The 26,342-nt window shown below is 41.4% G+C and overlaps 1 long non-coding RNA gene across 1 annotated transcript in view; it reads right to left on the bottom strand.

Annotated features, from left to right (window-relative positions):
- Positions 1–13,956: 13,956 nt before the first annotated feature.
- The window catches only part of LOC138822446 (uncharacterized), a 106,316-nt gene continuing 93,930 nt past the window's right edge, over positions 13,957–26,342 (bottom strand). The window contains exon 3 of the long non-coding RNA XR_011370462.1: positions 13,957–14,288. This is a non-coding gene — a long non-coding RNA (uncharacterized lncRNA). The remainder of the gene's footprint in view (positions 14,289–26,342) is intronic.

Here is a 26,342-nt window from a genome sequence, read left to right as displayed (position 1 = left end):
CTTCTGACCAGTTCCCTCAGAGCTCTGCAAGGAAGACATTGGCCTGGTTTAGAAACACATGACAAGAAATAGAAATTGTCCAGAAGGGGGCTGGGAAGGCGGCTCAGTGGTAGAGCGCTTGCCTTGCATGCCTGAGGCCCTGGGTTCGATTCCTCAGCACCACATAAGCAAAAAGAAAAAAGCCAAAGTGGCGCTGTGGTTCAAGTGGTAGAGCGCTAGCCTTGAGCTGAAGAGCTGAGGGACAGCGCCCAGGCCCAGAGTTCAGGCCCCACAACCGGACCCTCCCCCCAAAAACAATTGTCCAGAAGATAACCCTACTCAAAAAAGTAAACCTTTGCTTTCAGATGATGGAGATTTACAATGATACACAGACGTCACAAATTGACAGTAGGAAAAGGTGTAAGAGTATCTATGATCAGGAGGGTGGCAGTGATTCACTTTTTAACTTCACTAATTTTCAAGTAAAAAAAAATGTATTTGTGGCTGTTCACGTTCTCAAGGCATTCTCTCCAAAACAGGACACTGCCATCTTTATAGCTCTAGAGGTGAGAGTTATTTTTCACTTCCTTTCTGAATGGCTTCTTAGAGTCTAGCCATAGATTCTGAGTAAAATAGGATGTTTTGACCCCACCGATTTCAAATCTGAGTTAATTTTTGAACTGTGGTACTTTCAAGCCCAGCAGTTAATATGCCAAATGGCTTTGCCTAATCTTATGTCCTTCTGCACATCCATATTTATATGCCCATTGGAATCTCAGAACAGGTTGGCATGAGATACGAGCATAGCGGAATAATAGAATGAAGCATGTGTCACAGTTGCACATGACAGATGCCAGCAGCAGCTCCAGGGGTATCCCACACTGTGGGACCAGTGAACCCAGTGACTGTCCCAGTAAGGACAAGCTTGGGAGACACTAGCACCAGGAAAAGCAAAACATGGGAATGTTGGGAAAGCAACATCTGAGGTTTGATCAATGATAGCATAGCAATATTATTGGTATACTGTAAGAGTGATACAACTCTGCATCGTTCTTCATTTTTGTAGAGAAACTAGAACCAGAATATAAATTATGAGTCTTTGATCTAGCACATAATGACATTAGAAGCAGAATAAAATTAAATCAAAGTAAATGTGATAGGGAAAAGAATGGTTCAAAATGATAAAATTCACTAGCCATTTCAAAAGGACAGAATAAAGTACTGACAAAATTTAGATTGGTAAATGAAACCTAAAACAAAATTTAATCAAAACAACCACCTCCTTAGAGAAAATGAAATGTGTATAGAAAAAGTTGTAGCCTGTAAATTTTTTATTGTAAAAATTGACAGCAAACATAATAGATTCCTGTGAAAATTAAAGTGGAAAATATTGGAAGCAGGTTGAATGACATGTCTGGAACACTGATTAAGAATTAAAATGACTTAATGGAATTTGTTCAGGAATATGCCATCCAAATGAAAATTTAATGATCTTGTTATAATGCTGGATAATTTTAGTCAAAATGTTTATTTTTGAAACATCCTCGGTCTTCAGTTATGCATAATGTAATCACCTGTAAGAGTGGCACCATTAGCAAAGTGTTAGAAAGGCAGTCTGTACCGATTTTAAAAGATTTTTTCCACCATACCACAGCAAGCCTCTGCCTCCAACAAACTTACTTCTGAATTTCTCCCTTCACACACAAATATTGATGCTCAAATTTTCATTGCTCTTCTCCCATTCCCTTGCTCTTCATTCAACCTATCACCATAGCCAGATGCTTCTCTCTGCTAAACATCTTTCCAAGTATTCCTTTTTTCTGTTTTCCTTTGGCGTGGTGATCTCTTCAACCATGAATCTCATCAGGCCATCATCTTACAGATATCTCATCTTCAGCTTTTGACATTAATGATTTGATGCAGAATTAGCCCTCCTCCCCTGAAATACACAAAATAGCTGCCACCAACGGTTTAGTCAGTGTAGGACTGATTCTTTAAAGACTGAAACTTCCTGATGTCATTGTTCAAGGACAATTCAAGTGAGTGAGTGCTGCGGCTGATGAGCTTAGGAGTCAGAGATCAGAGTGCAGAGCTGCAGAGACAGAGAGAAAATTGCTCCATGGGAAGCAGTGGGGAAGGAAGAGCCGCTGACGGGCAGGAAGGCTCCTGAAGTCTGCTCAAGGATACTCCGCAGGTGACCAAAGGTGGAGATGCACCTGCTCAAGATGAGACCCCAGGACGAGAATTGTGAGCTTGAGAATGGATGAAAGGTCCCGAACTGTGCATCAGAACAGGCAGTGTTTGCAGGTGTTAACACCCTGGAATTAAAATAACACATCTCAACGTTCCCATTGCAAAAGAAAGGTCCAGGCTTCATGCTGAAGGAACCTCCAAACTCGGCTAACAAAGCCAAAAAATGGAACTCTGACAAAATGAAGGAAAACCACTCATAAGTAAACTATGATCAGGGACAAAACTCAACAACACTGAAAAGAAAATGGCACAAGCAGGAAGGATGACAACAAATCAAACAGTGCACCCAAGACAATAAAAAAATACACTTCATTTGCAAGAAGCAAGAAAATGTGACATTAAAAAAGCACACATCATTTTCAGCATCCTTTGGGGCTAGACATTAAAGCAATATTTTGAATGACACAAAGGACCAATATGAAACCTTCTGTGCCCACACTTAGTGCCAGCTAGAATTGTATGTCACCTCACAGAAGCAAAACTTCAAGCAAAACTTGTCAGTGTGACTTTGTGAGCTTGCAAATGTCATCCCCTCGAACTCAAGTCCTGCTTCCCAAAGTGTGTTCTTCCCCTCCTCCTTCAGGGATCTGTCACAGTCAGACCACAGGCAAAACTGTATTTCCTTCATCAGGGAACATTTTACTTTGCGTTAAGTGGCTTTGTCATACTATATCCTTAGACCATTTTCATATAGCCCTGCTACACTACACACACACACACACACACACACACACACACACACACACACACCTTTGTGAATGAGAAGGAATCTTGAAGTATGGATTGTTTAAGTTTCAGAATGCTAAAGTGTTACAAAATTCCCCTATTTTTTAAAATATTCATTTATAAATGTGTAGAGTTGACCTAAATTGCATGTTCAAATGTACAAGCATTAGGAACATTTATTAAGCATGTGATCTGAAATTTACAAATGTACTCAAAAGAAGAAATACTTATTTCAAATAGTCTATGTTTTGATTTTCTCTTGGCCACACCGGGGATTGAACTTGGGTCCTCAGGTTTACTATCACTCAGACACTTCACCAGCCCTCAAATAATCTATTTTTTTTATCTTAGTCTTGGAGGCTTTCCCATATACACATGCAACCAGAAACACTTCCACAAGTATCTCCAAAACTTTCACATCCTATTCTGTGCCTCTGTTATCTTCTTTTCCTTTTTTGGTAACTAAGTATCATCTATTTACTCAATTCTTGTCGATATAGGAAATTTGTACAAGCGACTTCATATACAAGCACATAAGCAACTTACACAAGGTAAACTTTGTCACTTGTCACCACCCACATTCAGAATTTGGGTTGTACACCTGGGATCCCATTCATTCCCTAAACCCTGTCATTGATTAGAATACATGGTTGAATACAAATGGAAATTCATTTTCCATTATATAATTCATTCTGGAGTACATATTCTAAGCAAATTAATGAGCAGTATAATGTCAAATATCAGTGTCCCCTTTGTCCTTTAATGATGCTTCAACAAAATTAAATAAATTTATTAAGTGACCGTTTTTTTCCCCCTGATGATCATGTTCAAGGCACCTTTAACTTCGCTGTTCCTCAAAGTATATAGCAGTGGGTTTAGTGTTTATCACTGTATGTGATAGAGGTGACCCAGTCCTCGCCAGGCAGGCTGGATGTAAGCAGAGAGACCAGGAGCATGGAAGAGACGAACAACTGTGAAGTGGGAGGCATACACGGACAGTGCTTTGTGAAGCATGTGTCTGCTAGCTTCTTAGCGAGTGACTTACATCTGTGGGGGTGGGCAACTTCTGCTGAGGTCCACCCTCCCAGTACAGGAAGATTTTGCAGGATTCCATATTGTATTTTTGCTGCGTGTTTTTCCCCCTCCTGTTGCTGTAACAAATGACACATATCTAGAAACTTCATACATTGGTGTCCTATCATCGCGTTCTACCAGCCACAGGGCTGCGTGGGACTGATAGATTCTGACTGCCTTCCCCAGGCTCCTTTGAATGGTTGACAGAACTCAGTCCTCAGGGCTGAAGCCGGGGTTTCCTTGCTGGGTCTCCGTTGGAGCCTTTCTTGGCTCCAGAAAGCTTCATATGTGGAGACTCACTCAGAATTCAACTCAGCAACAGCAGATGGAGTCCTTCTCGTGTTTGGAATGTTGGATTTCTCCTCCTGCCTTATCTCTCCTGCTGAGAAATCTTGAGCTTTTCTGGGGCCATATGATTAGATAAGGCTTATCTCAATAATCCTGGGAAATCACCCTTGATGTCTAGGAAGCTTTTTTACATCTGTCCACTTCTTGCTTCCACGTTTATGGTTCCAGGATTGTAACACGGGCATGTCTTTGAGGAATTACTCTCTGTCTGCCACACATAATATTCACAGCCTGGAGCTTTTATTATCTTGTTGAAACAAACTTGCCTGCCCATGTTACCTTCTTTCTACAAAATAGCAGCAGCAGCCTGTAGCAGCTTTGCTGGAGTTGGAAATCACACATTTGGCTCATGGCATTGGAGCATAAACGAGAGAAGAGGGTACTTCTCTTGATAGCAGTGTTTTAATCAACTTTCTATTTCTATTAGAAAAGGAATGAGGATTGCAAAAAATGTTTATGCATTGTTGCCTGACTGACTTCCAATCACATCAGAACTTGGCATGGTGAATACATTTACCCTGGTGCCTAGATTTATTTTTAGTAGTTGATATTAGTTTCTATTTCTCATGAAAAAAATGATATACTTAATAATCTGTTACCAGGATTTGGATTACTAGAATCGAACAGATGAGGTAACAGAGTTTATTAGTCGCTGCTACAAACAAGTAAGTACAGAAATAAATAATTTCTTTTGGGGGGTGATTTTATTAGAGAATTTAATTTGGTGTTTTTCTACTCAAGCTCTCTACCACTTGAGCCACATCTCTAGCCCTTTTTGCACTGGTTATTTGTGTGTGGGTGGGTGGGTACATGTATGCATGCACAGGTCTTGGGGCTTGAACTCAGGGCCTAGACACTGTTCCTGAACTTTTAGTTCAAGACTAGTACTCTGTAGCTTGATCCAGGGCTCCACTTCTGGGTTTTGGCTAGTTAATTGGAGATAAACATTGCACAGTGTTTCTTCCTGGGCTGGCTTCAAACCATGATCCTCAGCTCTCAACCTCCTGAGTAGGTAGACATGCGTCACTGGTGCCTGGTTTGTACTGGTTATTTTTCTCAGGCCAGCTTGGTGTGTGATCCTTCTCTTTATTCTTTCCACTGCAGTGGGGATACCCCCAAACCAGCTTTTTCTGATGAGATGGTATCTCATTAACTTTTTGGCCTGGGCTGGCCTAAAGGCACAATCTTACTGATCTCAGCCACTCATGCAACTAGGATAAAAGATGTATATCCCAATATATAACCATTGGCTAAATCGGGGTCTCATGAACCTTTTGGCCATGTGAGCATCAAACTGTAATCCCCTCAATCGCCCCTCCCCAAGTACTGGATGGCAGGTGTGAGCTACTGGCACCCAGTGATTTGTTTATTCCTTCAACCGACACACTTGGGTTAGACCTGACTGAGAATCAGTCCTGTGGGAGGTACCAAGGCTGGCTTGAACTCCAAAGATACATGTTGTTATGCTATGGTAAGTCAGTTATGCTCTGTGGAGTTTCAGTAATTGCTCAGTGATTTGGCATACTACAGCAAGAACCCCTCCATGCCCATATTATCTGCAGGGAGGATATCTTCTCACTGAACAATCAGGAATCTAGAGAGTCATGTGATTTACCTAGCCTGGAATCCATCCCTGTCTCATGACCTCCAAAGTTAGTAGTCTATGATTCAATTATATTTTACATAAAAAATCGTATTTACCAAACCATATGTGAAAACAGACCAGGCCACTTTTGAAGACATAAGGTAAAGCGTGAAGGAGAAAGCATCTGGACACTAACTCTGAACACCTTTATTTTTAAGCCTTTTATGTGTTCAGGGACAAGAGCAGTGGGAGTCCTGCCTCCACCTCCATTCCTTTGATTCTTATAGACGAGGCTTCTTCAAAGAAATGCAAACATGTGGCATATTGTCATTTTCTCCTGTTTGTGTATGCTTTCCCCCCCTTTAGAACTGAAATGGCGTGGAAAATGTGTGTTGTATTCTAGTCTAAAGCACCAAAACACAGCTGCGATCAGCTAGCATATGAACATGTGAGATTTAATTCTGTGTTGTTGATAAGTAGCATCTCCTTATTTTAAAGCAAGTACAAGTTAAGTCCTGTACACACATATCTGAAGTTCATGACTGACTCAACTATTAAACTCATTGACCTGGGGATAACTTGTTGATTCTCTGCCTTAGCCTTCTGCCTAATGCTTAAGCAGCATTAGGCAGTAAGTCCTGATCTTGCTCCTACAGGCAAAGTTTATTTGAGTTTCATTGAATAAAGATCCTCACCACTGTCTTCTCTCCCTTATCCTGAATGTCTCCTGGACCATACAGCCTGCTGATCAGGCCTCCTCCTCTACAGCATCTACCGGCTTCTTCCTGTCTACAGGCACAGCCACATCTGGGATCAGAGGTCAAGCCACCTGAATCTGGTGAAGTGAAAAGCCAGAGGCTGGATTCCACAGCTGGTGTCTGGTCTTCCTATTAGATTGTCTCTCCCGAGGAACTTTTTCATCATCTCCTTCTCTCCCTTGTGGTATCGTGGCTATATTTTGCCCTTTACACCAAATACAAATGGTCGGCTTGATAACCCAGGCTGAGATTGCGTGTGTGCATCCTTAGCCTACCAACGTCTTCAGATCTCAACTTACAAGCACACACCTTTGAAGCTGACCCACCAAGCATGCAGAAATCAGTAAGATTCCAAGGTTAATTCATCATAAAAGGGCCATGGCTGTGTTTTGTTCTACCATCAGTTTTTGGTTTGTGATTTCTTTGAAAGAAAGAAAACAGAGTCAGAATTATACAGCCCAAACCATTATAAACAAGTGATACTACTTGAAATGGGACAGCTTCAAGAGGTTCACTGACACTAAGGCTTTATGATTTTATTGGAGTTAAGGACTGCAGAAGACAGACGCCAGTTCAACTTAGGGAGGGAAATGAATGAATGTTTGATCAAAACAAAGATTGTAAAGTGATTCTTCTAATGACTGAATTAAGCCTACCATGGTGTTTTATTGGATTTAATCCTTTGATTCCTTCAGTGATTCAAGTATCACTGAATGACACCCTGTTGGTGTCATTGTAAATGCTAGAGACACAGCAGTGCACAAAAGAAGCTAACGCCTACTCTTGGGGTGCTTGCATTCTTATTGTGGTTGCTATTCCATTTTGTTCTCTTGCAATGCTGGAGATGGAGCCTAGGACCTTGAATACTCTAGGCAACCACTCTACCACTAAGCTATACTGCAGCCCTTGGGGCTTGCACATTTATGTACAATCTGATGCAACCAATGGTCCATGTACATTCCTCAGTGCTTTGGTCTCATTCTGTTGAGGGATGTCTCTGGAAGATAGACTTCCTCAACTGGGCCACAACAGACTTCATGTTCTTTATCCTGTCCACTAGGCTTATATATATATACACAGAGCAGCGTTTGAATTTGTTGTACTCTGTTGTAAAACAAAACTAGTTTTCCCTTCAAATAAAAATAATGGCAATTATTGCTGTCTGTTAGAGGTCAACCATCATTTTTCTGGGAGAATGCTTCTGTCTAACACGTGCTGACTGAATCTCTAATCTATACAAAAGGCTGGGCCTAAAGCCAGGTTTACAGACAGCACTACATCCCCACCCATGAGGCCATGGGGCTCTGGACCTCATGGACAGACAAGGTCATGTGACAACAAGGTCATGTGGTAATGGCTGTACTTGCTGAAAATGAAGAGGGAGGGTAAGGAGTTCGTTCTTTCCAGTGCAAGTAAGGAAATGGTCAGAGAACATTACTGAAAGTGCATGTGTCCTTTGGGGGCAGCCAAAGAGATGGGTGTTAAAGGTATTGCTATTATACTTATGTACAGTATTTCTTTTTAATTGATCTAAAGCCTCCGTGAGAAGAGTTTGTTGCTGCCTTTGGGAAGACTTGTTTCTGCAATAATATCTAGCTCTCAGTATTTCAATATGATAAGACACCATACAAAATGTCTAAATTCACTCTACTTCAGATCATCTTAGTTTAGATATTAATAAGCTCTCAAGCTCTGATTTCCTTCAAGTCATGAATGCTTGCTAATGTCCGATGCACATATCTTCCAATGCACAAAGGCCATCCCAACTATTGTAAGATCCCGTGATACAATTTCTCCTCATAAAGATATGTTGGCTTTGCTTTTCAACAAACATGAAGGATCTCAGTTGCAGACCACAGAGCATGAAAATTCTGAGCTGAATGAATTTCTGAAGTCACAAGTTCCAGTCTCCTTTTCCAGATAAGGCAATGCTTAGAGCATTCCAGAGAGCTGGGATGTCTGAAGACTCCAGGTCATCCTCTCCTGTGGTATGTAGTGGTACTTAATGAAGAGATCCCTCCCTCTGCTTACTAAGCAAACACAGGCTCTGACAGAAGGCCAGTCACTCCTCATCTAACCTCTCTGGAGAAAGAAAGTTAAGCAAAACCTCCTCCAGAAATACTTTCCATATTTGGAACCATTGTTGTCAGTGGCTTTATGATGCCAAACATCTGACTATAATTGACTGGGCTTGAGTCATAAATATTCTCTTTAGTTGGATTTCTACTCTGTTGTCTCCTGGACCATTTAACCCAATAGGACCTTGCTTCCTAAAGCTGAAGGGGAGACCCAATTCTCCACCTAATGTAGCTATCTGGTACCTATTGTAAGGCTTCACTGCTGTGATTTTTATGCATTCTGTCCTGAACGAGGAACTAAAATGTGGGCCTCCTGCTCTGAAAAGGTATAAACACACTAATCAAGAAGCTAAACCATTTGACCAAGAGAGGTCCAGGTTCATCCCTTTTAGAAAGATGGCATATGTTGCTTGAAATGGCTGTGGACAGCTACATAGACTGGTTAATTCCCCTTCATGTACAACTATATTCCCCATTTCTATGGCTCCACTCCATACACATCAAATTCTCATCCATTGCCCCCTAGCTTTACCACTGCTGATCTAGAAATCAGCCTAGAGCCCGCCCTGTTCTCCTACATAGGTTTTTGCTTCCTTCTTTTCCGAAACTAAAGCAATCCATTGAAAATCCAAATCTGCCCCTACTAGACTCCTGTTTAAAACTAGTCCACTGTTCCAGATGCAAACTTCTTAGCACAGCACATGACATTGTCCATGACGGTGGCCTATTTGCAATTCATTGTCATCTCCCAGTTCCCTCTTGCTGATGGGAACTGCCAGCAATACCAACCTACTTGGGTTCTCCAAGCCTACTTTGGATTTCTATAGCCTATCCTTTCAACATCCTGTGTTCAGGAGCCCTCTATGCCTATTTCTTCTCTAGCTACCTCGTCTGGACATCTCCAACCTGGAAAGCAGTAGGTGACTTCACAAGCGAATCCTCTCCTCTCAGATCCCAGTTAGATAATTTTCCACAAAGTGGGGGTGTGGGGGCAAGGAGTGTATGGTCCATGGCTTTCTCGAGGCTGCATTTTCTGTTACCAACCTTCCAGAACCCATTTCCTAACAGAATAACCGATCAAAAGAACACTACTGAGAGTACATTGCAACCATTAAGATTGCCAACATTCATCATCCACAGACGCAGATCTATGATCACCTGCCCCAAGTAAAACACATTTCCATGACTGTGGCTTATTTGTCTCTCTCTTTCTGGGATCCTGGTCTCCCTGACCTGCTCTCTGGGATCAGACTAGCTGCTTTACCTCCTATGAAAACTCTTGATGCTAAATTCTCATGTAGAGTCTGCTCTACCATCATTAGAATTTCTTATTCCCAAATTAGTTTCATTCTAGAATGATTTGCAGTGGCAATATTCAGTTTTCCTTTAGGGGAAATCCCATTTTTCACACACAAGAGAGTGTGATCCTAAATTATAACCCCAAAGGGAAATGAAAATGACAACAGACCAGCATGGTTGGACCCTAGCAAATTTGGGGTTTTTCAGTTGAGAATACTGTGGGTAGAAGCTCAAAGGGAGAGCTGGAAACATCAGCATATGCCCTTCTCAAAGGGTTCCAGCTAGAAGTACAGCTTTGCCTGAAATCCTGCAGGCCCCAGGCCCCAGGCTCCCAGTTTCCATGAAGGAATTGTATGCACAGACACAGCAATGGCTTACTCTCTCCACAAGCAAACCTTACCTGACCCGAATTCCATCGCTCACATTGAGGAACTACTTTCAAATTCTTTGTGCTATAGAGACCCCTGTCTTTGCACATTTCATCACAGTTTAAAGAACCTTCCTTTTTCATGCGTTCAAATTCAGCATGACTTCAACATTCCCCAGAACAAGTACTATTTGCTTCACTGCATAACTTTTGTAGAAGCAAGAGATGGACGGTGGTCAGGGCAAAAGCCCATTTCATAAGACTGTGACCACTCTAGCCCCTTTGGAGATGCTCAGCCTCTCCTCTGGATGCCCTGTTTTGCGGTGCCTCAGACTTTAACTCCACAGACCCCTTTCTCATTCTTGAAGACAGCCAAGAAGATGATCCTGACACTCAGGAGTCCCACACGCCTCTCCTTTATCCTGAAACAGGTGAGCAGGGCTCCATCTTTTAAACACCTCTAGGTGACCTGGTGCGTGTTCTCCAGCATCCCCAAGTGTATTGGCCAGCTTCCCAATGCTGTGACAAATAACTAAGGAAAAACAATTTAAAGGGAATTTATTATAGCTTACAGTTTGAGACGATAGCTGGTTGGCTCCATTATAATTAGGCCTGTGGTGAGGCTGAACATCATGTTAGGAAGTACAAGGTAGATTAAAACTGCTCCTCTCCTGGCTTCTGGGAAGCAAAGAAATAGAAGAGGAAGGAGTCAGGATCAGATATTCCCTTCAAAGCCACATCTCTCATGACTTAACTTCCCACCCCTTAAAGGTTCCACCATCTGCCAATCATGCAGTAGGCTGATGCCCAAGCCTGAAACAGTGGACTATGAGGTATATTCAGGATCCAATCTATGGCGCTAAGCAAGGCGAGCATCATCTCATCAGTTTGTTCTGTGGGACACATGCAACATCTGTCTTTCCAAGCCAAAACCTGAGCCACACAGCTCAAATCTGACTATCCCTAGAGATTGGCCAGGAAACATTCACTTAATTCACTCTTATAAGTGAAATGATTTTCCCCAAACAACAGATTATTTGGACCCAGAGTTAAATACTAGTTTTGACCAACAAAGTGGCAGGTTGTCCCTTTTTTCTAAGTGTACATATCTTGTATGTACATTTTTTATTCACAGAAGTATGATTACACTTCTTTTTTCTTTGGGGGGAAAGGGTTTGAACTCAGGACCTCATGCCACTCTGTCACGCCAGCCATTCCTCCACCTGTTCTTACATTCACTTGACACATTTATTTTCTTTCTGTCTTCCAGCCAAAAGGGATAGAGATAATTTGATTAAAAATTCCTATTTTGGAGGCTGGCTACCCTCCATACTCCCTGAACGCTGATGGCAAACCTTACCCTCCTTTTGACTCCAGATCCAGTGTGACTTCCTCCACAAAGCCCCCGGGGTTCCCTCCAACCACACATGCCCCACCCTGGCTGAGACTTAAATCTCATGTTTCTGAAGGATACCATCATGCCACTGCAATCATCAGCTGGTACAGGGTTTTCTAACCACAAACTATCTCATCATCCCAGGTTAGCTAGCCCTGGTGACAGAGGGGGTGGATTTTTCCTGCTCCTATGAGATAATCATAGGACTTGACTTTTACCAAGAATGTCCCTAAATTCTTTGACATTCTGTCCCCATATTGTGGTGTCTATTTCTAAAATTGAAAATCTGTCTTCAGTGCGAATGTTATCACTACTACTCACATACAAAATCATGCTACTGCTTCTAGTGTAAAATAAAAACCCCTCAGATTTGGGCATCAGCCTGTGTAACTGTCTGCCCTTGATATGACCTTGACTCTGTGACCTTGACTCTGTGTTTAAGCGAGTGGTGCTTAACCCAGGCCACTGTGGCTTCCTACAATTTCTCCTGGGACTTCCTTGCCTGTATTTAGGAGGGCATTTCAGTCTGTTGGAGAAACCACCAGCGTTTGTCTAGGGGATGACAAGTGATTAAGTAACAGCTTGTGATTATGACTTCCATATTCTGATCAGAAATTCTCCAGAGTTTGGAGCTGTTGTTGTTCTTGCAATGTATTTTCTGATCTGAACGTGCAGAAAATTTGCCTTTTTCTGTCTAGGATGGAAATACACACAATTCCTTATGCCTTTTTGTGCAGGCTCCAGGCCCATCTTGTGAAATCCGTTATGCTCCAAAAAGCCTCCCTGGAACACCTTCCACTCCAGTTTCAGTACAAACACATTTTTTTGCCATGAAGTGATGCCTAATCTTTTCCCTGGACATTGTAATTTTTTAAACCATTGTGCCTTTAAATAAAGGAATACAATCAGTTAGTCTATTATTATAACTATGTATGCCTAACCCCATAAGATTATATGTGTGTCTTCAAAAATGGAGGTCTGAATTTATTGTAATTATTTTGCAAACACAGCCTAATTCCCTCCTATCATGTTTACAAATATATTGAATACCCATAATCTCTCCAAAATACTTATCCAGACACGTCCATGAAGTCCCCTAGGAGATATTCCATCCTTTATGGTTGCCACCAGTCACATATGGTTATTGAAATGCCAATTCATTGAGACACAACAAAATGAATCATCAGTGCTAGCCCCAGTTCGGGTGCTCAGTAGCCACACGGGGTTGGTGACTGCGACATCTCACAGTGCAAACACCCAGCACAGCAGCAGGTTCTCATGGTCAGACCCAGACTCCTTGAATGAGGAAATGAATGAATGGGTGAGTGGATTACAGAGTGACTGCATGAATGAGTAACTGGGTGAATGAGTGAGTGAAATAGTGAATGAGTCACTAAGGGAATAAATAGGTGCATGAATGAATGAATTATTGAGTGAATGAATGAGTGATAAATGAATGACTGCAAAACTCAACAGGAGACTCTCAGGCAAGCCCCTCTGGCCTCCCCCTGTCTTGTGTTCTAGGATGGATTAGACTGTGCACTTGGAACATTTCACCTATTTGGAGATTAACTTCCCAGTGAGAGCACCACAGCTTGGATTTATTTCAGAGCTAGAAAAGCAGTAACCACAGCCTGCAGAGTGGCTGCCATCTCTCCCTGAACCCATCAGCCACATATGACAGGAATGCTTTCCAGCTCCAATTTGTCTAATTCTCATCTGTTATAATAACAAAGAATGCCCAACCAGAACATGTCAGTCATCTCCACAAAGAGCTATTTCTGTCGTTTTTTCTTCTTTCCAGAACTGCAAAGATTCCCAGCAGAAAATCTTTGTGTGTCTGTCTGTCTGTGTGTGTGTGTGTCTGTGTGTGTGTGTCTGTGTGTGTGTGTCTGTCTGTCTGTCTGTCTGTGTGTCTGTGTGTGTGTGTGTCTGTCTGTCTGTCTGTCTGTCTGTCTGTCTGTCTGTGTCTCTGTGTATGTGTGTCTCTGTGTGTGTGTCTCTGTGTGTGTGTGTGTGTGTTCCTGTCTGTAAGGCTGCCTGCCGCTGTTCCCAAATGCAATATCAATTCATATTTTGTGAGCCAGGCATATTTATTATTTTTATTTATTTATCTGGTAATGTGTGAAACTAATCATCTTGATTATGACACATCACACACACACACACACACACACACACACCACACATACACACCACACACACACACACACACACACACACACACACACACAAAGTGCCTTGAAATCTCAGGGCTGCGTTCCACCCTTCAGTTTTGCTGTGAGCATGCAGCATTCCTGACGTATTTGTTGCTGGAACTGAATGCAGAGAGACTCAGCGTTGGAATTCAGCTCCATTCCACTAGGCAGCAGAGTCTGGACGTGAGTTGCCTGCACAGTTGGGCTTCTGTCTTAGTCTGGCTGGTCTGGAAAACAAAACCAGAGACTCTATTTGGGGAATGCAAACCCAAGAAAGAATGGAGGGAAATAGGAGCTAAGAAGCTGCAAAGCTTAGTGATGTGCCTCCACCAGCTGCTTTCCAGCTCCACCCTCGGGGCATCAGATGCTCAGGCCTGACCTGTGCCTTGCACTGCCACTCAGACAGGCAGGAATGCAACTTACCCACCTGGGTCCTCCACCCCCTGATTCCATTGGTCTCTGCAGGAGAAGAGGGAACACCTCCAGGATTCCTGGGATGCCAGACCCCTGAGCCCTGAACAGTCCAGTGCTCAGACATCTGACTGCAGAGTGGGAACATGAACCAGCAGGCTCCAACCTCAGACATCTCAGAGACCTGTAACAGCTAGGAGTTTCAAGATCCTGAAAGTAGGTGGAGATTCAGGAGGAAGGAGATAGAGAATTGAGGAAATCCAGACAAGGGATTTCTTTTTTGTTCATATATATATATATATATATATATATAATTGTAAGATACTGTACAGAGGGGTTATGGTTACATGATCAAGGTAATGAGTCCATTTCCTGTCAAGCATTGTTACACCCTCCTTTCTTTATTTTCCCCCTACCATCCCTTCCCTCCTCAACTCCCCAACTCCTCCTTCCTCTCCCCGCCCCACAGTAGATGAGTGGATGAAGAAAATGTGAGATATATATATATATATATATATATATATATATATATATATATATATATGGGTTCTATGCTTCCATCAGGAAGAATGACACCACCCCATTTGTTAGGAAATGGAAAGACTTGGAGAAAATTACATTAAGTGAAGTAAGCCACACTCAAAGAAACATAAGTCCTATGGTTTCCCTTAGTTGCAATAACTAGTATATGTCTAGGACAAGCAGAAAAGGTCAGAAGCTATGTACATATGACCATATAACCTGATGCTAAATGAAATGAACCCCAAGATAGGGACACAAAAGGTTTTATCTTTGTTGCTGTTCTTTTTAATGTACTTATAATGTACTATGTGATGTTTTTTTGTTTCTTTGTATGTTCTTCCCCCATGGTACAACCCCTGTTGTCACTGTATTTGATTCTGGTGTCCTGCATCTTGTATATATATATTTTTCTAATTTTGGGAGGAGAAGGGAAAAAACAAAACTCTGAAATAAGGATTCAGGATGATCCATTGTAACAATGAGGTGTACAAGACACTATGTTGAAAACAGACATGGGATTTCTTGGTCTATGTTATAGAACTCAACTCCAGTGATAGGAATTGAATGTGTGTATGTGTGTGTGTGTGTCTGTCTGTCTGTCTGTCTGTCTGTATTTGTGTCTGTGTCTGTGTGACTGTGTGCTGATTCTTGGCCTTGAACTCAAGACCTGGCCCTCTGTCTGTGAGCTTTTATTGCTCAAGGCTAGTGCTTTAACACTTGAACCACAGTTCCACTTCTGGCTTTCTTTGGTGATTAATTGGAGATAAGAATGTCATGGGTTTTCCTGCCCAAGCTAGCTTTGAACTGTGAACTGTGATCCTCAGATCTCAGCCTCCTGAGCTACCCTCTCCAAATGACACACAGACTCAATGACAGAATCTCCCAACCTCTACCAAGCCATAAATAAAGAAGAAGTTTCCCAGGCACTCTTGGACAAGATACATGAAATAGGTTCCCAAGATAGAATCATGTAGAGAACATGCAATTATTTATGCTTCACAGAACGAGAGTTATGTGCCCTTTTACACACCTTCAGAAATAAGTGCACAGGATGAGAACTACATAGAGAGCAATTATTTATGTGTCAGGTCTATCTGAGAACACAAGACTTATCTGTATAACCTTGTGGAGACAGAAATCACAACCCTACAGGCATAGAGCCACAAGTGAAAAGCGAGGATGCTACACAGAAAGGGAGACAAGCTGTGGGAAATACAGTCATCTATGAAGTCCTTAAAGAAGAACTTTCCAGAGGTGACACTGTTCAAAAAGAAACACACTCATTGCCTGTAATTGAATCCCTCTTTCCATCACCTTTAAAATAACAATTTAATATAAAGCTATTCAGAAATTAAAAAAAAAAAAAAAAGAACTTCACAACTTTGTGAGAGCCAAGACGGGGTGCCTAGAGTGTTGTGATCCAGAGTAGACAGACAGGCAGGTGGTAGATGGGGTTCTGTGGGAAAGAAAGGTACTGCAGGTCATGCACGCGCAGGATCTAGGCTTAGAAATCAGGAGCATACTGGAGGAAAGCAAGCGTGTCACGTGATCCTCACCTCCAAGCAGGCATAACAAAGCCAGCCAGTCTATGTCTGTGTTCTCAGGTAATATGCTGCTACTCTGTCCCTCTAACAAAGGTTTTCCTCTTGCTTATTCTAAATAAGTCCTTAATTAATTATCAATGAGTTAATTTTAATTTAAAAACAACACTGACTCAGTTACTTAGAAACATGTAAATATCTTTGGAGCAACCTGAGTATATAACTTTCCACTTGCAAATATCAACTTTACTTACAAAAAGAAAAAAGAAAAAATATATAAACCAAATCTTTCTAGTGAAAATTTGGCAGCCAAGTTGAGATATGCTATATATAATAATAATTCTGAATTCTAAGGAGTTCGTATGAGTAAAGAATATGACATACCTCGTAAGTAATTTTCACATTAATTCCATGCTAACATGAATAGTCTTCAGTATAAACAGATTGAGGAAATTCACTATTACAAGATATTACCTGTTTATTTTTTGTTTTTAAATGTGCCTACTAAAAATTTTCCAGTTACATTACATGCATTGCCCGGTATTGCTGTTGTCGAAAAGCACTAAGCTAAGTCTATGAATTCTATCAGTGTACTAAGGATAAAGTTTAAAATTACATTTCTACTTCAGTGACATCTGAGGTATGAGAAAAATAACCGTAATGAGAATGACCCCAGCAAATACCTGGAGTTATGTTTCCATATTCCCATGCCTGTATATACACACTTTTGAACACAAAAACCAAAGCTATTCTCCACACGGTATCTTTTCACTACGGAAATCACAAGCACTTTACAAATTTGCTTTCTTGTGGCTTCTGTCACCCATCTCTAACCCTCCACGCATAGAAGTGGGAAAGGCCTTCCTCCTTCAACTCCTGGGGAGTTCCCAGGCGATCACAGGGACTCTGTTACACTGAGTTCTGAAGGTTTTCGAGCTGTGGGAAGAATCACCCTCACTGACGGGATGCAGAGTGCCTTGGCCTGAGAGCCCATGAACCTGAAACAGTTCAGTGAAGAGGTGGTGGCCGTGCCCACCCTCAGGGAGGAAGAGGCCTCTCTGCCCCATCAGCACACTGTAATTTCAGCTGCCAGGCCTCTCTCATACCACGCTGCCAGGTCAGCCCCTGTCTTCCCAAGAATGAAGGTTAATGGAGAAGAAATCATGCTTTCTCTTCTCTATATCTGGACTCCACACACATATTTCTACCAGCTCATGACCTTTGGCAAATTACCTCACCTCTGGGAAACTCAATTTCTCCAGCTATAAAGTAATATAAATGCACACTCCCAAGTCATGGTGAGGACACTCATTGTCCTGAGCTTGACTTTAAAAAAAAATAAAATTAAACATGTTTTGTCTCTAAGTTGACTTCTGTGACCTGCTCCCCCTAGTGGTCCTGTGTGGTAGAACTCTCTCCCCTGGGCTGTGCGTGAAACACCTGGCCTGCTCCAACCAAGAGAACTCAGAGGACTGGATTCCACTTGCACCCAGCACGCACAAGAATGGAATGAACACCTGACAAGGCTCTCTTGGACCTGTTACTTTTGAAGGTAAAAGCAACCACATCGCCAGCTCCTCTGGTGATCACTGGGTGGTAAGAAATGGGAGGGAGCCTTTGTCAGATACCCAGCAAGAAATGTAGGCCCTTGGTTGAGCAAGGAAGGATCCCAATGCTGCCAACAACCAAGCGGATCCTTTCACAGCCAAGCCCCAGAGGATGTCCTGGCCTGGCTGACACAGAGCTGGTTTGCATCAGAGATAACCCATGTCTGGACTCCTGACCCACAGTGAGTGGGGGATGCTCTGTGTGTGTGTGTGTGTGTGTGTGTGTGTATGTGTGTGTGTGTGTGTGTGTGTGACAGGATAGCACTGGTAGGTGAGTGTGAAGGAGTAAATAGGCCTCTAGAAGATCAACTGTAACTTTCAGAATAATTTTCAAGGGGAAGAGGATTCAAAAATAAAACCTCCCAACTTTCTTTATCCAAGCTCTGCAGGCAGTCACCACTGGGCTGCTCCACAATCACATCTTCTAGTAACAACATCTTCAGGTTTATCTGTCTATCCAGCATCGGCTCCTGGGCTGAGAATAACCACGGAAGCTCATCTACTCTTGGCCTGTTCTCCTGCTTGTCTGGAGCAGCACTTGGATTCTGGAAAGTTCTCAGGCTTTCTGATTCACAGTGTCTTTCCTAGGGATCATATACAGACAGGGTTGGCTGCCCCAGCTGTTTTGCCACTACTGTTTCCCTTGCAAGCATGCAAACTTGGTCAGGGAAGCTGGACTCTTTGTGTGAGTGTTCTCCAAAAGTCCTCTGCCTGGCCTCGGCTGGGGGAGGGGTGTTACTGTCCTCCCGCCCTTGGTCAGGAGATGGCCAAGGTTCTGTTGGAATGCCTTGTTTACAGTGCCTAACCTTATTTTTCCCCTTGCCAGTCACTTTCACACTACACTTCTGAACTACAAAGGCAGGAGGCTCAATGCTTTGCTTCTGATGTCATTTCCCACAGTGGAACCAGGAATTATTTCCTACTCACTGTCATGTATGACACCCACATTTTGTATAGTCGAGATGGGGTTGCCTTTGCCAGGTTGTTGGTTGTTTTCACTGTATACAACACAACCATCTAATCTTCTATTGTTTGTTGTGTCAATGTGGAAACAGAGTAAGAATCTAAGCTTAATATAAAGAATGAGGCTCCTCCCCGGAGAATGACAACTTTCACCACAATCACAGTAAATCAAGGCTTTAAGAAGTACCAGATTGCACCGGGGATTGATTGGGACATATTTGCATTTGTACCTATGGGCCTGCCCTCAGGCCTCACCTGTTAAAGGCTCCCAGTCCATCATAGTCTGACCACCTCATACCAAATCCTTCATACTAGCACATTCAACATCCAGACTCTAAGAGCAACTCACCCTTTGCCTCTTGACACTAATTGTCCTAAGAGATGTAGATGATAGCTCACTTTGATTTGAGTCTGCAATGCCCATGCACGGATGAGTGGGTAAAGAAAGCACTTCCAACGGAGGCCGCTCAGCCTTACAAAAAGAAGGAAGTGCTACCATATGTGACACCATAGATTAACCTGGAAGACATCGTCCTCAGGCAATTAAGCCAGTTGCCAAAGGACAGTACTGCGTGGTTTCGCTTATGTGAGGTCCCTAAACTAGTCAGGTTCAAAAAACTCAGAGAGCATATGGTGCATGCCAGGAACTGGGCTGGGGCGGGGGTGGAGGGGATGAAGAACTCACTCTTCAATGGGGATAAAGTTTCTGCTATACAAAATCTTGTATAGCTTCTTATAAGCTTCTCCTATCAGACTACTTTAGATGAAATTACTGCATTGTACACTTCAAAAATTACGGATATAAATCTCATGTTTTTTTGTTGTTTTTTTAACCAAAATTAAGAAAGAAACATTAAAAAAAAAAGACTATGACCTCCAAGTTAGGGATTGACTTGTGCTGGAATCTTGCAATCACTCCACTGGTTGAAAGGAAAACCACAGAACCTATCTTAATGGCTTGCTGGGGAGGAGGGCGGGTGGCACTGGGGCACTATAAACACAGTGATAACCTGGAGCAGCCTCAGAATCCCTGTGTGGTGCAGTCGCTGGGATCCCGCGGCCTGTTCTCCACATGCTTGCTGACTGAGCTCAGCTCTGCAAGACTGGGAACTCAGTGGGGCAGATTCCTAAACACAGAGACCACCTCCAAGGTAACACAGCATCATCTGTCTCCCCTTAACGTGGAGGATAAGAACCATGAATCTCAGGGCAAGTCTCCTTTATGGGATGGATATGTCCTTGCAGAGACTCAGACTTAGCACTGCTGAACACCAGCAGAGCTGAAGGATGATGGGAAGAAACAAGGTCCCTTGGTGGTGGGGGGACGGCGGTTAATGGTTTAAATATAGATGTATATGTATATATCTAGATAGAGCTAGATAGATGACAGATTGATAGATGATTGAGATAGATTAATCGATAGATACATAGATAGATACATAGATAGATACATAGATAGATAGATAGATAATAGGTATTCCTCTATGAAAAGTGGTTCTAAACACTGGAAGTATGCCAGGACTCTATAGCTGACATTGTTTCCTGTTTTCTACTACCTTCTTGTTTGTGCTACTTTAAATCAGCCCCCAGTCCTGAGTTTGGTTTTGTGCTTCATCCTTCTTGCCCAAAGAGAAAAGCCAAGATATTAACTGTCAGTAATAACTTACAGCTTTTAAAGCACTTTCACAGAGCTGGGGCAGATTCCTCAAGCCACCCCGTGAGGTACGCATTGTCTCTGTGTGCAGATTGGAAAACCGTTACGCAGAAACTTTCAGCAACTGGTTCGAGGTCACTTGTTTAATGGACACCACATTGCGCTCAGGGCTAGGCCTCCAACTCCAACGCTAGACCACTTGGCTCTGGTCTAGTGAGGCTGCTAATTAGAATGAGAGCTGAGCCTCTCTACCCCCTGCCTGGTGACCCCATGCTTCTTTATGTGACTTATTTCTCTCTCTTGTTCTGGGTTTCAAATTCATCCATCATTTTGCATTCAGTCTGTTTCTGGTTTTCTTCCTTAGACTGTCAAGCCATATGTCAAACTTAACTAATTGACTACACTTCGCCAACATGCAATCCATCAGTGGATGGGGAGGTGTTGAGGGCCCACACATGCAAGGCCCAGAGCAGACAGAGGGAAGGCAGCAAGAACAGGCATGAGTGTTCTGGACCCAAGGCAGAAACTCTCTTCATAGAGAGAACACTACAGCGCCTCTGTCCTCCAAGCAGGGTAGGGACAAGGGAAATGGGAGCAGAAAGAGCAAAGATGAAGTCTTTGCCCTAGCAGGTCTACAGCAGGGTGACATTCACCCAATGTGTCAAGTTAAACTAGAGGGATTTGTCAGGAAGGGTTTCAAAGCATTTATTAAGAGGACTGGGCTTCCAGAAAACCTGAAAGATATTTAAAGGAGAGCTATATATCATTTTAGAAAAGGTAAAAAGGCAAAACAAGCAAGATCAAAAGGGACATAAGTCAGGAAATACACATGATTTGGCTTAATAAGATACTGAGCCTTGGGTGGAGGTACTGCTCAAGAGGTTTAAGGGTTTTAAGTACTAGGCCCTGGGTTCAAAGTTCAGTAATGCCAAAAACTTAAAGAAGAACAAAGATTCCAAGCCAAAGTGCTATTGGTAATTTTATGACATTTCAATATTCTGAGCAAGAGGAACTAAGATGTACACATCAAACTGCATAATGGAAGATCATCATAATATTTTTAATGTTTCTCAAAACAAAGTATCTGGTTTCACTGTCTTCTATATAGAACCATGTTTTATAAAATTGCATTCTGATCACGGGGGAATAGTTATATCCAATTACATCTAATGAAATAAAAACATGATCAAATCTTGCCTTTTTCAGGGCACTGTCTAGAGCAAGAGGATAAGTAGATCGATCGATCGATAGATAAATAGATAGATAGATACATACATACATACATACATATATAAATACATACATGCATACACACATTCATACATACATACATACATACATATATAAATACATACATGCATACATACATTCATATATACATGCATACATGCATACATAGATACATAGATACTAAGATACATAGATAGAAATAGATATAATGTATATATCTGTTTATATAATGTGTATATTATGCATACTTGTATATATACATATACATGTGTTTATATGTGTACACAGCATAATGAAAGCCACTAAATACTGTGTGAAAATGGAGGAAAAGGAAATAATATAAAGAGGTGAACGTATTCAAAGGACATGCTTCCCCTCTATAGACAACCACATGCCTTGTACTCTTAATCATGCTAATAAACAAAGAGAAATCTTTTGTTAAAAAAATGTTTTAATCTTGGCCTTTTCCCATTTTGACAACTCACAAAAACACTCAGAGCCATTGCTCCATTGCTATCCTTCATTCCTTGAACTGACTAAGCCTTATTTGGCTGTCATTTTATTCAAGTTGATGGAAACCAATTATGTATTATTCCAGACACTTTTCTAATGTGTTGGTGATGGTGTTGTTGGAATATGGCTTGCTATTTCTGACCTTGTACAACGAAAGGTGAGTATTTCCAGTGGACAGATCCAAAATCAACAAAAATAACCACAATGACGTACAGTGATCCAATATAGAAAATTCACCCTGACTAAGCCATGAAGAATTTTTTTTCCATTTTTGTTCACACCAAGCACTCATCTCTGCAGCTAAGTAAACAAGATAGAGATTCCTGTTTTGGTATTATCCATGAGAAACTAAAAAATCTCTGCACCTGTTGCTCATCAATTCCTAGTTGCTACACAAAGGCTACTTTTTTGATGTTGTTTGTGATGTGCTTTCTGTTATGTGGAATTCTTCTTAAGGTAACAAAGTAGGGTTTTATGTATGTATATTACTACATGGGTTGATGTGCTTCCCACATATATGGATATATATACATTTTATATGTATATATATATATATATATATATATATATTCTGCAACTACTAGATCAAAGCTTTCATTAAAGTGAGCACTATGACACTGGTGGCTCATGCTGTAATACCAGCTACTTAGGAGGGTGAGATCTGAGATTGAGGTTCAACACCAGCCTGGGCAGGGAATCCCATAGACCCTTATCTCCAATTAATCAGAAAAATGTCAGAAGTAGAGCTGTGGCTCACATGGTAGAGCACCAGCCCTTAGCAAAAAATCTAAAAGACAATACCCAGGAACTGAGTCCAAGCCCTACTACCTACCTACCCACCTACCTACACACACACACACACACACACACACACACAGACACACACACACACACACACCTTTTAAAAGACTTTGACACCCAAGGAAGCGTAAGAAAAAAAAAGCACAATGTCTCCACTGAGATGACCATTTTCTAGAACTGATTTTAATAATCAGATATGGCCATTTACAGTGATTCTGCCTCTTTTTCATTTATAATCTTAATTGGTACAGGAAAAGGGCTCTTGAAAAAATGATGAAATTATTCATGAATTTTTGTTTCACTAATTCTAATATAAATGATGATTGAACTTCCTGTAGATTAAGTAGAAAGTTTGAAGGTAAAAAAAGAATGTGAGGAAAATTGTGAGGCAGACTATTTTTCATTAATATTTAATTGGTTGCAAATTTTGCTGTCTCAAAAAGTTTCAGCTCTTTGCTTCATTAAATAAGTTCTGTCATTGTTCAATGTAATTATAGCTGTGGGGGAAATGTTCCCAATAAAAGCTCAGAAGGGGGAAAAAAGAGAAGAATAAAAATTAATGATAAAAGCTTAGCTAATAGTTCTCAGCTTCTAGACCTGCTCAGAGTCTGAGCAGTCTCTGTTACTGTGGCCTATCTGGGTGGGTTTGTTGAATACTCAAAATTGATTTAGGCAAGAGTGAAGGTGTCAAGAAAGGAAGCATATTTTCCCTCATTTAACAGTTTCTCTATATGTCAAGCATTTCCTGAATTCTGGGGTTTACTGGGCTGCTCAGAACATACCACGTACATGGAAATCATCTGCAGATTTCTCTGCTCTTGCCAGTTCTGCAAATGTTTATGCAAAGTTCCAATAGGAGGAAGTTTAGACCCACTTTGTAAAGCATTCACTTTTGACCACTGTGACCCAATTTTGTGGAAGCATTTGAATTCCTGACATTATTGCTTCCTGTGTGCATGGTTTCCACTGTGAAATAATGACTTGAATTCCTTTATGCCTAAGGCCTATTATCTTTTCATGCATAAACCCAATTTATCTTTCTGCCTTTTGGAATGTCTTCTTTGTTTCCTTATATCTTGACTCTTGGGCAATTGCACATGATCTACCAGCTTATACAAACATCTTCCTACAGCCTTACAAAGACTGGGTGAGCTGGGGTCTGGTGGCTCCTACCTGTAATCCTCACTACTCAGGAGGCTGAGATCTAAGTATCATAGTTCAAAGCCAGCCCAGGCAGGAAAGTCCATAGGATTCTTATCTCCAGGTAATCAACAAAAAGCTAGACAGAAGGGGAGCCATGGCTCAAGTGATAGAGCCTTGAATGAAAATGCTAAGAGACAGTACCCAGGCCTTGAGTTCAAGCCCCTGTACTAGCACAATAAAGTAAAATAGTCCCATGAATTGCTACCAGTTATATTAGTTATATTACTTTAGAACACAATCAGATTTGTTTCATATCATCTGACATATGAACAGATCATAACAAATATTTGTTAGATAAATGGTCCCTGCTAATTTTAGCAAAATATATGGGTCAAGGCATTATTTTAGTGCAGAAAAACCTATATAACATAGTTCATACAATCATTATCTGGGTAAATGGCTCATTGACTAATGATAGACTTATGTCTTGATAAACCACAGTATATACTGAAAAGAGCACACACTAAAAATGAACTTAATCATGCTAGCCTTCCAAACATTATTTGGTATCACATTTATAAATGATCACCGCAATATAATTATCCCCTATGCATATCAAATCTGGTTCAGCCTCTGTTTTTATAAAGAAAGCTTTATTGAAACACAAGTATTCCATTTTATAGCACTATATCCATAACTGTTTTCACAGGCTTTGAGATTGGAGACATACCTCAGTGGCTGAGTGCTAGCTAAGACTTTCATTGTGAGCTACTGTTCTGTAAAATCACAAAATATTAGACAGTGCTGAGCAACTGCTACATAGATAGGCTGAATAATCAAGTATCAAATGCTTGCTGTCTAGTCTTCTATGGAAAATGTTTGCCTGCCCCAACTTGAGGCCACAAGACTAATTTTCCAACTTCAGATTCAGTACCACCACACAATTTCTAAACTGATATAATTCCAAGACTTTCATAAGCAATACTCTTTGATCCACTTAAGATGAGTTCAGTTACAACAGACAAATCCCATACTATAACAGCTGTAAGAAGATTAAAATTTATTTCTGGGTAGTGGAAGTATGGCTCAAGCCTGCCTAATATGTGCAAGATCTTGCGTTCAAACCTTTCATGGTACCCAATAAATTATATATACAAACATACATATCACAGAGGCCAGAGTCACGTCAAGGGATAAATCACCTGGCTTAGCACATGTCAAGCCCTAAGTTGAATCCTCAGTACCACCAAAATAAACAAATGACAAAATAAATACAGTTTGTTTAACAAATAAAAATTTGTTTCTTCCTTAGAAGTAGTCCATGAAGTTCACCCCACTCTGGAACTTTCAGGCCAAGAGCATCTGAGGGGACTATTTTTCCTCCCATCCTAGAAGATCCAAGATCGTGCCTGGGACCCTGGTTGTCAACACAATGCAGAGAAATAGTGCTTAACTCAGCTTGGGGACATTATATTTAATATCTAGTTCATAGGTATGTGTGTTATAATATTATATTTACATGAAGCTAAATACCCCATTGGATAAATTCTCTCATTTATTCTGACCTATTTTGCACATTCAAACAGTGCTGCCTGTGCTAACCAGAGAGACACCTCATATATTCAAAATAGGAGACTGTAGACTCCGTGAAAATTTATGAAGAGTGACTTCAAGGAGAAAGATCAACTTACAAGTAATGTGAGGCTCTTGTTCAGATCCCAAATGGTGATTGTATGGAAAACAGAGAGGCTTTCTTGGAGCTGTCATTTTAAAATATCCACACACTATCCCTTGGGACAACCAGAGCATTTCCCACCAACAGAGACACCCAGAATGCTGAAAATTCTTAATGACAAGGTGAGTTTGAAAACAGAGCTCTTTCTTCAGAAAAGGAAC

Source organism: Dipodomys merriami, unplaced genomic scaffold (assembly GCF_024711535.1).
Source record: "Dipodomys merriami isolate MVZ:Mamm:240054 unplaced genomic scaffold, mDipMer1.0.p SCAF_110, whole genome shotgun sequence".
Taxonomy (NCBI): Eukaryota; Metazoa; Chordata; class Mammalia; order Rodentia; family Heteromyidae; genus Dipodomys; species Dipodomys merriami.
This window is presented reverse-complemented; position numbering and strand designations above follow the sequence as displayed.